We start from the raw sequence: 12,964 nt of genomic DNA on the forward strand, positions 1-12,964 counted from the left end.
CGGCTCCAGTAGAGTCGGAGCCAATGCTCCTTTACCTGGCAGCTACCAACAAAGTCATCAGTCTCGTCATCGTGGTGGAGCGAAAGGAAGAAGGTCATGAATATGACGTCCAAAGACCAGTCTATTACATTAGCGAGGTACTGACGGAGTCAAAGCAAAGATACCCTCACTTTCAGAAGCTAGCCTATGGTGTGTTCCTAGGCAGCCGGAAGTTGAGACACTACTTCCAAGAGCACCCAGTAACAGTCGTGAGCAAGGCTCCGCCGTCGACGATTCTCAACAACGCTGACGCAACAGGACGCACAGCAAAATGGGGCATCGAGTTATCTGCCTTCGACATCGCTTACAAGCCCAGGACCGCGGTTAAATCCCAAGTCTTGGCAGATTTCGTCGCGAGATTGGACGAGAGGCTCCGGATGCAAATCCGGAGCCGGAACCGAAACATGGGTCATGCACTTTGACGGATCCAAGCAGCATCAAGGCTCGGGAGCCGGAGTCACCACTGAAGTCCCCTACCGGAGAAGAGCTGCGAGTACGTTTTGCAGATTCACTTCGAAGCTACAAACAACATGGCGGAATACGAGGCTCTACTACACGGTCTGCGCATCGCTAAGGAAATTGGGATCAAGCACATAATTTGCTGCGGAGATTCCGACCTGGTGGCACAACAAGTAGCGGGAACCTGGAACGCCAGAAACTCCTTCATGGCGGCCTACAGAGACGAAGTTGACGAGATCGCAAAATGTTTCCTCGGATACGAAGTCAAGTACGTCAGACGAGATGATAACACAGCGGCAGATATGCTATCCAAGCTCAGATCCGGCAGAAAACCAATTCCGCCTGGTATTTTCCTAGAGCACCTACGGATACCCTCAGTCAAGGGCGCTAACCCGGAAAACCCAGAGGTGGCAGTATCTCCGGCAAAGGAAGTGATGGTTATCATTCCGGCCTGGACGCAGCCTTTCCTGGACTACCTCATTGATCAGAAGTTGCCAGAGGACGAGGTCCTCGCACGACAGATCGTCAGACGAGTAAGATCCTACACAATAGTTGATGGACAGCTCTACAAACGAAGTGCAACTGGAGTTTTTCTGAAATGCGTCTCCAATCAAGATGGCATTGAAATCCTCAGAGAGATCCACGCAGAGGATTGCGGGCATCACGCCGCTCCCACGTCCCTCGTTGCTAAAGCTTTCCGGCTTGGATTTTACTGGCTCACAGCTAAAGAAGATGCTGATAAGCTGGTAAAAACCTGCCGTGGTTGTCAGTACTACGCTACTCAACCAAACGCTCTAGCCCAAGAGCTGAAGACCATCCCTATCACTTGGCCGTTCGCGGTCTGGGGGCTTGATATGGTCGGTAAGTTAAAGAAATCATCTCCTGGCGGTTTTGAGTACCTCCTGGTCGCTATTGATAAGTTCAGTAAATGGATCGAGGCAAAGCCAGTGAGAAAAGCCGATGGTGCTACGGCACTGAAATTTGTCTGCAGCCTCGTGACGAGATTCGGCATCCCGCACAGCATAATCACAGATAATGGCACAAACTTCGCCCAAGGAGAATTAAAGGATTATTGCCACGACATTGGGATCCGACTAGACCTGGCATCAGTGGCTCATCCACAGTCCAATGGTCAGGTCGAAAGAGCCAACGGACTCCTCTTATCCGGAATAAAACCACCACGCCTTGAAGAACCGCTGCGCCGCGCAGCCGGAGCTTGGGCTGAGGAGTTAGACTCCGTCCTGTGGAGTTTACGAACTACCCCTAACAGGTCAACAGGATTCACTCCGTTCTTCCTGGTATACGGATCCGAAGCTGTGCTCCCCTCCGACATCATCCACGATTCACCGCGAGTCTTTGCCTATGATGAAGAAACTGCTGACGAGGCCAGACAGCTATCTGTGGACCTGATCGAAGAAGCTCGGAACTTAGCAGACCAACGTTCCACCATTTACCAGCAGAAGCTCCGACGCTACCATAGTTGTCGAGTTCGGAATCGCTCGTTCATGGCCGGAGACTTGGTCCTCCGCCTTCGCCAGGTGAAAGATCACAAGTTGCAATCTCCATGGGAAGGACCCTTCGTCGTTAGCAAAGTACTTCACAACGGATCGTACTACCTTGTCGATTTCCGAGAGCTAAAGGACAGACCTGCTAATTGGCGCCGGAAACGCAAAAGGGAGGATCCGGATGACATCTACGACGAAACAGAACATCCTTGGAACATTGCACAGCTACGTCCTTTCCACACTTAGCATAGAATTAGATACATTGTAATAATTATACATGATCAATGAAATAAAGATTTTGGTTCACTCTTTGAGTCTTTTACCTCCTTTACTTATTCATTTTAGATCGTGTATGTTTTCCGACTAAAACCGCAGAGCTGGATATTTCCGCCTAGGCGTGTATGAAAGTTGTGATTTTCAAAAATCGTCCTTTAGGACGTAAGCTTAAGTCTTCTGGTGGAAATATTTTCTGTTGCGAATTCGTGGATTCCTAGTAGCGACTTCCGGCACCTTGGCTGGGGGCTTGTTTCCGCGGTTATTGACGGATTGCCATTAGGCTTCGTCGCCGCTGGCGAGCGTTTCCAGCTAAAGGTCTTCCGGCTCGCGGAAGGTCAAGCGAGTAAGCCGGAAAACATAGAAATCAGCACTTGCTTTCCAACAAAACGAAACATGCAAATAACAATAAAGGGTTGCAGGATAAGTTGTTTCCGCACATGCATAGCTGTTTCGTCCCTAGCTACTTAAAAATATAAGTTATATTACAAACCCACTCCGGGGCCAAAATGATGCATCAGTTTTTGACTGTTTCACAGGTTCTACTCGGAGGATTGATCCTCATCAGAAGCAACGTAGGCGGAGCCATCGCCAGAATCGTCGCCGGAGTCTTCTTCCTCATGATCCGCGCTCGACCCGGAGCCTTCCTCCATGAAATCTTTGGGGCAGTCCTCTTCATCTTCATCCTCCGCGTCAGAGAATCCCGCGGGAAGATCGTGCTTGTTGTACCAAAACGAGTGGTTCACTCATCCGACAAAGAGTCGTTCATACCCTTGGGTCTCCGCGAGAAGGGTCCTCATATTGGTGCCCTTGGGGGCTCCGCGTGCGACATCAGCAAAGTTCATGGTTGGGAAGTGCGCCTTGCACGTCGCCAACACAAGTGAAGCAACTCCGCGGGCGGAAGACTCTTGCCAATCCTTGATGAGCTCTGGCACCTGCTTGATCAGTTTGGTCATGGTATCGATCACCGCAGTTCTGGCTCTCTTCAGGGATAGCGACTTGGCGACTCCGCGACACGCTTCGAAGAGGCTGTCAATGGAGCTCTGCGCTTCTTCATACGCTTCAGCCCTCTTGAGGGTGGCATCCTTCGTCCACTCAAAGCCAAGGCTCGCTGCGAAAAGTACAAATTAGTCTTTTCCGCGAGCAGAAGCACAAGTCTGAAGAAGTCGGAGCCACAAAGAAAGAAAAAAGAGGTCCTTACGGAAGATCATCTTGTCAATAGCCTCCGCCTCCGCCTCGTAGTTCTTGTTCTTGGTTGCCAAGGTCTGAATCCGTTGCTGGCTCTTCTTGAGTTTTTCAGCAAGATCCGACAGCTCTTGAGTGTGCTTCTCCAAGAGTTATTTTTTCTTTTTGGTCTCCTCCTCGGAGGATTCCTTCAGGAATTTCTTGAGGGATTCATTCTCCGCCTCAAGAACTTCGACCTTGGCGGCAAGGGCGTCGATGGTGGGGCGCTTGGCAAATTCTTCTGCGACTCGGAAAATACAACAACACAGTTAGTTCAGATAGTATAATCACATTGATGATCCTGGGGGCTCACTCGGAGTTATTACCTTCATAACCCTTGAGGCTTTTCTCCAGCTGCGCGATGGCTTTCTGACTATCCGCGTCCCTGGTTTGCAGTAGTTCTATCTCCTTTTTCTGCTCCAGCACATGGATGCGCAAGTCATCGTGCAGCTTCCGCGTGTTCTGTGAAAACAGTTTAAGGATTAGACGGAAATTCAAACTCTTGGGGGCTGGACGGAAGTTCAAATCTTTAGCATGTGAAAATTTTGATTTTCCGCTATGATACGTCCAAAACGTATCTACTTTCCCGAACACTTTTGCTATTGTTTTGCCTCTAATTTGTGTATTTTGGATACAACTAACACGGACTAACGCTGTTTTCAGCAGAATTGCTCTGGTGTCTCGTTTTTGTGCAGAAATCCAACTTTCGGGAAAATCCTCGGAATTTATGTCGAAGGTCTTATTTTTTCAGAAGAACTACGGATCCAGAAGGGCAAGCCAGGTGGAGGCCCGAGGCCCCCACACACCAGCCGGCGCGGCCCAGGAGGGGGGCGCGCCGCCCTATTGTGTGGCCGCCTCGGCTGGCCTCTGACGCCCCCCTCTGGACTACTTAAGGGTTTCGATCTAAAAATGCGAGACGGGAAGTCGAAGTCGCTAGAAACCATCCAGTACGCCGCCACCGTCGCGAAACTCCGTCTCGGGACCAGAAACTCCGTTCTGGCACCTCTCCGGGACGGGGAATTGGAGGAGATCATCGCCATCATCACCACCGACGCCTCTCCATCGACCAGCCATGTTTCCCCCATCCATGTGTGAGTAATTCCCCCGCTGTAGGCTGAAGGGGATTGTAGGGATTGGATGAGATTAGTCATGTAATAGCATAAGATTGTTAGGGCATAGTGCCTAGTGTCCGTAATTGGTACTTTTATGATATTGTTGCAACTTGTTATGCTTAATTCTTGTCACTAGGGCCCGAGTGCCATGATCTCAGATCTGAACATGTTATCAATTCATGATGATATTCATTGCTTTATGATCTTACCTGCAAGTTGTATACACGTATTGTTGTCCGGAACCCGAGGCCCCAAAGTGACAGAAATTGGGACAACCGAAGGGGAAGGCGGTGATATGAGGATCACATGTGTTCACGGAGTGTTAATGCTTTGCTCCGGTGCTCTATTAAAAGGAGTACCTTAATTTCCGAGTAGATTCCCTAGAGGCCCGGCTGCCACCGGCTGGTAGGACAAAAGATGTTGTGCAAGTTTCTCATTGCGAGCACGTACGACTATATATGCAACACATGCCTATTGATTGATTAGTACTTGGATACCGTTTTATTATTATCTGCAAATGCCCTGCTTTGATTGTTACATGAGTTTCTCTCATCCATGCAACGCCCGTTCATCCATCCTTGTGCCTACAGTATTTTAATCCTGCTGTTTACTATAATCACTACTGCTATCTTTGTTACTCTGCTGCTTGTTATTTCACTACTGCTACTGCTATAAAGCTGTTACTACTCGATAAACTCTTGCGAGCAAGTCTGTTTCCAGGTGCAGCTGAATTGACAACTCCATTGTTAAGGCTTTCAAGTATTCTTTGTCTCCCCTTGTGTCGAATCAATAAATTGGGTTTTACTTCCCGCGAAGACTGTTGCGATCCCCTATACTTGTGGGTCATCAAGACTATTTTCTGGCGCCGTTGCCGGGGACGCATAGCTTTATTTGGAAGTTCACTTGGATTGATATTGTTCGCTGCAAATTCTCCATCATGGGTAAACCTCGCGATACTAAAGTCGCCATATTACCATCCAGTACAAGAAAAGGTACAACTGCGAGTACCTCTGCTGCTCTTGATTCACCATCCGTGATAGATAAACTTGTTTCACCACCACAAGCTTCACATGCTGGTACTTCGCTAGATCTGAAAGTTCCTCTTATAATTTTGATGATGCTTCTACTTGTACTTGATAATGATGGTTCATTAGGATCTTTTCTAGATGCTACAATTGCTAGGTCTAGACAAATTGAAAATACTTGAAACTCCTAATGAAAATGCTGCTACACCTGTTAATTCACACGAGTACATTGAATACTCTAGTGATGATCCTGATGAGGATTATGTGGAACTTGATGATGATTTTATTGATAAATGCAATGCTACTACTGATGCAAGAAAAATTAAAAAGTTGCTTGCACAACATTCTGTTAGATATAAGCTATCTCCTGATCCCAAATTTGCCACATCTCCTATAAACATTAAGGATAAGGATTATGATTTTTCTCTTGATCTATCTCATATATCTATTGTTGAGAAAACACCTTTTTGTGGTACTGAAAAAGAAAGTGCTGTAGAACACATGATTGAGCTATCTACTTTGAGTAGCTTGTTTTCTGATGATGTTAAGAAGCGTACTTATTTTGTTGCTAAAATTTTCCCTTTCTCATTAAAGGATGATGCTAAAACTTGGTATAATAGTTTGCCACCTGATTCTATTAATAGTCCAAAAGAATTGCTTGATGTTTTCTTCCGGAAATACTTTCCTGCTAGTGCTCAACATATTGCTTTGCGAGAGAATTTATAATTTTGATCGGGAAGATGGAGAGAAATTGCACTGAGGCTTGGGCGAGATTTTGCTCTCTTATTAGAGCTCGGCACTGAACATGATTTGGAAAAGCATGATTTACTTGATATATTTTATAGTGGATTAACCATTGAGTCTAGGGCATACCTGGATAGTTGTGCTTGGTTGTGTTTTCAGGAAAAGAACTCCGGACGACGCTCGAAGAATTATTGGCTAGAATAGGCCGGAATCATGATGATTGGTCTACACCTGAACCAACCCCGACACCAATATTGAAGAAGAGGGGTTTAATTAAATTAAATGATGAAGATATGAGGGAAGCCAAGAAGTCTCTTAAGGAGAAAGGTATTAAATCTGAAGACGTGAATAATTTACCTCCCATAGAAGATTTATGCAAGATAACTCCCCCATCATCCATGATTGAGGTACACTCTCTTGAACGCTTTACTAGGGAAGATATTCCATATTCAAAACCTCCTGCTCAATGCTTAGATGAGTTTGATAATTATATTGTTAACCAAAATAATTTCAATATGAGAGTAGAGAATCATTTAATGGAAAATTCTCGAGCTATTAGTGAATTGCATGGTATTGTGGAGAGAACCTCCAATGATGTTAAGATGCTTGTTAAACACTTTCATATGGTTCAAACTCAAATTGATCAACTCACTAAAGTGCAAAACGACTTATTAAAAAACAATTCTAAAGAAAAACATGCTTATGAAGTAACAACTAGAGGCGGTGTTTCTACCCAGGATCCTCTATATCCTGAAGGGCATCCCAAAAGAGTTGAACAAGATTCCCAACGAACTGAAACTAGTGCTCCATCTAAGAAAAAGAAAAAGAAACATAAAACTGTTGTAGAATCCTCTGAGCCTGTTAATGATCCTAATAGTATTTCTATTTACGATCGTTGAAGCTGAAAGTGGTAATGAACATGATAAAGATAATGATAAGAATGATGCTTCGATAAAGAAGAGGTTGAAGAAGAACCTGAAAAGCATGCTAAAAATAAAAAGTATACTAAAGAAGATTTTATTGCTAAGAAACATGGTAATGAAAGGGAACCTTGGGTTCAAAAGCAAATGCCTTTTCCTGCTAAGAAACTAAAATCAAAGGAAGAGGAACACTATAATAAATTTTGTGATTGGATGAAACCCTTGTTTTTGCAAATCCCTTTGACTGATGCTATTAAATTGCCTCCTTATTCAAAGTATATGAAAGATATTGTCACTAACAAAAGGAAAATTCCTAATGAGGAGATTTCCACTATGCTTGCTAATTACTCTTTCAATGGCAAGGTTCCAAAGAAGCTTGGCGACCCAGGTATATGATGCGTGCAATTAACACACGTCCGTTGGGAACCCCAAGAGGAAGGTGTGATGCAGACAGTAGCAAGTTTTCCCTCAGAAAGAAACCAAGGTTTATCGAACCAGGAGGAGCCAAGAAGCACGTTGAAGGTTGATGGCGGCGAAGTGTAGTGCGGCGCAACACCGGGGATTCCGGCGCCAACGTGGAACCTGCACAACACAAGCAAAGTACTTTGCCCCAACGTAACAGGTGAGGTTGTCAATCTCACCGGCTTGCTTGTGAACAAAGGATTAACCGTATTGTGTGGAAGATGATTGTTTGCGAAGAACGAGTAAAGAACAAGTATTGCAATAGATTGTATTTCGGATGTAAAGAATAGGACCGGGGTCCACGGTTCACTAGTGGTGTCTCTCCCATAAGATAAATAGCATGTTGGGTGAACAAATTACGGTTGGGCAATTGACAAATAAAGAAGGCATAACAATGCACATACATATATCATGATGAGTACTATGAGATTTAATCAGGGCATTACGACAAAGTACATAGACCGCCATCCAGCATGCATCTATGCCTAAAAAGTCCACTTTTAGGTTATCATCCGAACCCCTTCCGGTATTAAGTTGCAAGCAACAGACAATTGCATTAAGTATGGTGCGTAATGTAATCAACACAAATATCCTTAGACAAAGCATCGATGTTTTATCCCTAGTGGCAACGAGCACATCCACAACCTTAGAACTTTACATCACTTGTCCCAGATTTAATGGAGGCATGAACCCACTATCGAGCATAAATACTCCCTCTTGGAGTTACAAGTATCAACTTGGCCGAGCCTCTACTAGCAACGGAGAGCATGCAAGAACATAAACAACTCATATATGATAGATTGATAATCAACTTGACATAGTATTCAATATCCATCGGATCCCAACAAACACAACATGTAGGATTACAAATAGACGATCTTGATCATGATAGGCAGCTCACAAGATCGAACATGATAGCACAATGAGGAGAAGACGACCATCTAGCTACTTGCTATGGACCCATAGTCCGAGGGGTGAACTACTCACACATCAATCCGGAGGCGATCATGGCGATGAAGAGTCCTCCGGGAGATGATTCCCCTCTCACGGCGGAGTGCCGGAGGCGATCTCCCGAATCCCCCGAGATGGGATTGGCGGCGGGTGCGTCTCGGAAGGTTTTCCGTATCGTGGCTCTCGGTGCTGGGGGTTTCGCGACGAAGACTTTAAGTAGGCGGAAGGGCAGGTCGGGGGCCACACGAGGGCCCCACACGCTAGGGCCGCGCGGCCGAGGCCTGGGCCGCGCCGCCCGTAGTGTGGCGTCACCTCGTGGCCCCACTTCGTATCCTCTTCGGACTTCGGAAGCTTCGTGGAAAAATAGGACCCTGGGCGTTGATTTCGTCCAATTCGAGAATATTTCCTTACTAGGATTTACGAAACCAAAAACAGCGAGAAAACAGCAAGCGGCTCTTCGGCATCTCGTCAATAGGTTAGTGCCGGAAAATGCATAAATATGACATATAATGTGTATAAAACATGTGAGTATCATCATATAAAGTAGCATGGAACATAAGAAATTATAGATACGTTTGAGACGTATCAAGCATCCCCAAGCTTAGTTCCTACTCGCCCTCGAGTAGGTAAACGATAACAAAGATAATTTACGAAGTGACATGCTATCATAATCTTGATCAATACTATTGTAAAGCACATGAGATGAATGCAGCGATTCGAAGCAATGATGAAGATAATGAGTAAACAAGCTGAATCATATAGCAAAGACTTTTCATGAATAGTACTTTCAAGACAAGCATCAATAAGACTTGCATAACGAGTTAACTCATAAGCAATAAATTCTTAGTAGAAAGCTTTGAAACAACACAAAGGAAGATATAAGTTTCAGCGGTTGCTTTCAACTTTAACATGTATATCTCATGGATAATTGTCAACACAAAGTAATATAACAAGTGCAATAGGTAAACATGTAAGAATCAATGCACACAGTTTACACAAGTGTTTGCTTCTAAGATAGAAAGAATAGGTAAAGCTGACTCAACAATAAAGTAGAAGAATGGCCCTTCGCGAGAGGAAGCATGGATTACTATATTTGTGCTAGAGCTTTTCATTTTGAAAACAAGAAACAATTTTGTCAACGGTAGTAATAAATCATATGAGTTATGTATAAGATATCTTACAAGTTGCAAGCCTCATGCATAGTATACCAATAGTGCCCGCACCTTGTCCTAATTAGCTTGGATTAACACGGATTATCATTGCATGACATATGTTTCAACCAAGTGTCACAAAGGGGTACCTCTATGCCGCTGTACAAGGGTCTAAGGAGAAGGTTCGCATTGGATTTCTCGCTTTTGATCATTCTCAACTTAGACACCCATACCGGGACAACATAGACAACGAGATAATGGACTCCTCTTTTAATGCTTAAGCATTCAACAACAGATTAATATTTCTCATAAGAGATTGAGGATTTATGTCCAAAGCTGAAACTTCCATCATGATTCATGGCTTTAGTTAGCGGCCCAATGTTCTTCTCTAACAATATGCATACTCAAACCATTTGATCATGAAAATCTCCCTTACTTCGGACAAGACGAACATGCATAGCAACTCACATGATATTCAACAAAGGTAATAGTTGATGGCGCCCCAGAAACATGGTTACCGCTCAACAAGCAACTTATTAAGAAATAAGATACATAAGTACATATTCTTCACCACAATAGTTTTTAAGGCTATTTGTCCCATGAGCTATATATTGTAAAGGCAAAGAATAGAATTTTAAAGGTAGCACTCAAGTAATGTACTTTGGAATGGCGGAGAAATACCATGTAGTAGGTAGGTATGGTGGACACAAATGACATAGTGGTTGGCTCAAGGATTTGGATGCACGAGAAGAATCCCTCTCAATACAAGGCTAGGCTAGCAAGGTTGTTTGAAGCAAACTCAAGTATGAAATGGTGCAGCAAGACTCACATATAAACATATTGTAAGCATTATAAGACTTTACATCGTCTCCTTGTTGTTCAAACACCTCAAACCAGAAAATATCTAGACTTAGAGAGACCAATCATGCAAACCAAATTTTAACAAGCTCTATGTAGTTCTTCATTAATAGGTGCAAAGTACATGATGCAAGAGCTTAAACATGATCTATATGAGCACAACAATTGCCAAGTATCAAATTATTCAAGACATTATACCATTTACCACATGCGGCATTTTCCGTTTCCAACCATATATCAATGAACGAAGTAGTTCAACCTTCGCAATGAACATTAAGAATAAAGCTAAGAACACATGTGTTCATACGAAACAGCGGAGCGTGTCTCTCTCCCATATAAAGAATGCTAGGATCCAATTTTATTCAAACAAAACGAAAATAAAAACAAACAGACGCTCCAAGCAAAGCACATAAGATGTGATTGAATAAAAATATAGTTTCACTAGAGGAACCTGATAATGTTGTCGATGAAGAAGGGGATGCCTTGGGCATCCCCAAGCTTAGATGCTTGAGTCTTCTTGAAATATGCAGGGATGAACCACGGGGGCATCCCCAAGCTTAGACTTTTCACTCTTCTTGATCATATTGTATCATCCTCCTCTCTTGACCCTTGAAAACTTCCTCCACACCAAACTCGAAACAAACTCATTAGAGGGTTAGTGCATAATCAAAAATTCACATATTCAGAGGTGACATAATCATTCTTAACACTTCTGGACATTGCACAAAGCTACTGAAAGTTAATGGAACAAAGAAATCCATCAAACATAGCAAAACGAGGCAATGCGAAATAAAAGGCAGAATCTGTCAAAACAGAACAGTCCGTAAAGACAAATTTTCCGAGGGCACTTAACTTGCTCAGATGAAAATGCTCAAATTGAATGAAAGTTGCGTACATATCTGAGGATCACGCACGTAAATTGGCAGATTTTTCTGAGTTACCTACGAGAGAATTCTGCCCAGATTCGTGACGGCAAGAAATCTGTTTACTGTGCGGTAATCCAAATCTAGTATTGACTTTACTATCAAAGACTTTACTTGGCACAACAATGCAATAAAATAAAGATAAGGAGAGGTTGCTACAGTAGTAACAACTTCCAAGACTCAAATATAAAACAAAAGTGCTGTAGTAAAAACATGGGTTGTCTCCCATAAGCGCTTTTCTTTAACGCCTTTCGGCTAGGCGCGAGAAAGTGTGAATCAAGTATTATCAAGAGATGAAGCATCAACATTATTACGAGGGTGTTGGGAGTTTCCTCAACAATGCATGTTATCTTATCTATGTAAGTTTCAGAGGCTCCTTTTTCATTACTCTTAGGCTTGCTATTCTCATCAAACAAATTTTCAGGAACAATCCAATCATAATTCTTTTCTAGTGCCTCGAACATTCCTACGAGCTTGCAAGGTATTGATGTCTTAATATCCCCTCCATCATTAACATTATTGGTGTACTTTATCCTATCAATGTCCATCTTTTCAAGGGTACTAGCAAAGTTGGTGTAAGAGCCAAGCATCTTATATTTAATAAAGACTTTTCTAGCCTCTCTTGCTACACCACCAAATTCTTTAAGAAGGGTTTCTAAGACAAAATCTTTCTTTTCTCCTTCCTCCATATCAGAGAGTGTAAGAAACATATGCTGAATTATAGGATTGAGATTAACAAATTTAGTTTCCAACATGTGTACTAAAGAGGCAGCAGCAATTTCATAAGTAGGAGCAAGTTCTACCAAGTGTCTATCTTCAAAATCTTCAGTTGTACTAACATGAGTGAAAAAATCTTCTATATTATCTCTTCCAATTATAGACCCTCGGCCTACCGGTATGTCTTTTAGAGTGTACTTAGGAGGAAACATGATGAAATAAACAAAAGGTAAATAAAGTAAATGCAAGTAACTAATTTTTTTGTGTTTTTGATATAGAGAACGCAAACAAGATAGTAAATAAAGTAAAGCTAGCAACTATTTTTTTTTTTGTGTTTTGTTTTAGTGCAGCAAACAAAGTAGTAAATAAAATAAAGCAAGACAAAAACAAAGTAAAGAGATTGGAAGTGGAGACTCCCCTTGCGAGCGTGTCTTGATCTCCCCGACAACGGCGCCGGAAAAAGTGCTTGATGCGTGCAATTAACACACGTCCGTTGGGAACCCCAAGAGGAAGGTGTGATGCGGACAGATAGCAAGTTTTCCCTCGAGAAAGAAACCAAGGTTTATCGAACCAGGAGGAGCCAAGAAGCACGTTGAAGGTT

The sequence above is a fragment of the Lolium rigidum genome, chromosome 3 (assembly GCF_022539505.1).
Source record: "Lolium rigidum isolate FL_2022 chromosome 3, APGP_CSIRO_Lrig_0.1, whole genome shotgun sequence".
In the NCBI taxonomy this organism is placed as follows: Eukaryota; Viridiplantae; Streptophyta; class Magnoliopsida; order Poales; family Poaceae; genus Lolium; species Lolium rigidum.